The sequence below is a fragment of the Macadamia integrifolia genome, unplaced genomic scaffold, assembly GCF_013358625.1.
Source record: "Macadamia integrifolia cultivar HAES 741 unplaced genomic scaffold, SCU_Mint_v3 scaffold3085, whole genome shotgun sequence".
Classification (NCBI taxonomy): domain Eukaryota; kingdom Viridiplantae; phylum Streptophyta; class Magnoliopsida; order Proteales; family Proteaceae; genus Macadamia; species Macadamia integrifolia.
Window position 1 is genome coordinate 28647 of NW_024869191.1, and position 2183 is coordinate 30829.

Sequence of the window (2183 nt, forward strand, 5' to 3'; positions counted from 1 at the left end):
AAGGGATAATATGTCAGATCCCTCATAACTAACTTATGTTTAGTTTTATTTCCAAATGAAGGGGCACTCATTTGACTCATATGAACTCTAGCCTCGGCTGCCCCATAATCACATGGCCTTTATCTTTGATTATGTGTTTTCTTTTTTACTATTTCTTAATGACATGTTTAATGGACCTTTACTCACACACACTGCAGGGGTAGGGGGAATATAGGGAGGGGGACGCACAAAGGGCCCGTTTGATTTTGTTTTCAGAAACGTTTTTTTTCGTTTTTCTATGCTCAAAAATGGGAAAACACCTCAAAAACCATTCCTTTCACTTGTTTTTGGAAACGGAAATAGAAATTTATGCATATTTCTGTGTCTGGAAACAGGAATGGAGAAACAAGTTAGACTTGTTTTTCTGTTTTTAGAAACAAGTGGGAGTGACAAAAATTGTGAAAAACCGATACTTCACTCGACCTACCCAAACCCCAACCCATTGTTGAAATTTCTCACTATCTAAATGCGGCGATTCCAACTTGGTTGTACGAAGCTCACAGTTTAGGATTGCCATCATCCGTCTGACGCTCATCCATGAAAACTCCAACGTCATGCGTTCACTCGTGAGTTGCATTCCTACAACGTTGTGCCTTCACTCATGTCTTGAACTTGACTATACTGTTGAAAACGTTTTGGAAAACAAAAAAATCAAACAACTTTTTGTAATTCTAAAAATTGTTTCTTAGCACAGAAACGGCAACTATTTCTAGACACAGAAACAGGAGAAACAAAATCAAACGGGTCCTAAATACAACAACTCATACACCCATGTGACAGGAGTCACTCCACTAACCTCCAGGCACTCGCTCTTCAAACAAAAACTACAAGCCAATGCGTTAGGCATTGAATTCACGATTATATGAATCAAGACTTGAAGTAATAAGAAGAGATTTTTTTTTATTTTTTGTAATTATTTTTAATTTTGTTTTAATATTTACCACCGACCTTTCCATGAACCAATGAGAATCACTTTTTCCTTTTGTGGCCTTACACATATTTATATACATCCCGTATAAGAGATATTTTTTCCTCCTTTTACATTTAAAACTAGTCTTAGTCACATGGGCTTTGGGCCCGTTGTGAGGAGTCTCTTTTAATGCAACATGTTCTCTTGCGGAACCATCAACCCACGGTCCAGGTGGAGTACTCTTTGTATCATATGGGATTAAAAGTCAAAACCCTACTCCCACGTTTCTTTTGTCTCTTCCATATCATTGGAAAAAAAATTGTAAAATGATAATTGATTATTATTATTACATATAATGTTTTCAAATGTCATTAGACTGTTTTGACCGTTTGATAGAGAGGATATGATTTAGGTTAGTCATATGTCAAATTTCAGAGTCTAATTCAATGAGATATTCCCTTTTTGTATTAACACACATCTCGTGTATGTCCTTGCATATGTACTAATACTATAGACATTATTGTACACTCTCCCAATTATGAGTGAGAACAAACAATTTAGATTTATGCCATAAATTAATGCTCAGATTTATCTTGCGATTTTTGAAAATATAAAATTCTATTATTATATTTATTTAAAAAATATATTTAGTCAGCTATAAATGTTGATAAAACACATTCACTGACTTTGTTGCTAGCTCTGAAAATAATTACATATTAACCTTGAAAAGTAGAAAAATAATTCTTGGCGCAAGCATATGAAAGGTATGAGAGAGGGAACATTAGACAATAGAACTATAAAAAGGAGTAAATGAAGTGGAAAGCCGCCTCGGGCTGTCTTGTGATGTTATGTATAAGATACAAATTAGAGAGATCTAGAGATGTGCGTCATGGTGTTAGTTAGCCAGTGTAGGTCTAATGTAAGTTAGGGAGAGGTCGCATGTTCATCCCTTGTAACCCCATCTTTTCTAAATAATAGTAGTAGATATTAGTAGTAGTAATGTAACAATAAGTGGGCCCATGTTAGCCCCTCTCTGGCCCGTTGTGGGTTCTTATCTAACCCCATTGTGAATCTCCCACCCCAAAAAACTTTGGTGAGCTTGAGCAACCACGAAAATTTAAGAAAATTTGTTTATCATGCATATAATGCCAATTTGAATGACAATAAGGGCCAACAAGTCCTATCAACAGGGCAATTTTCTAACAAAAATATAAGCAGTTGTCAATTGGTGCAA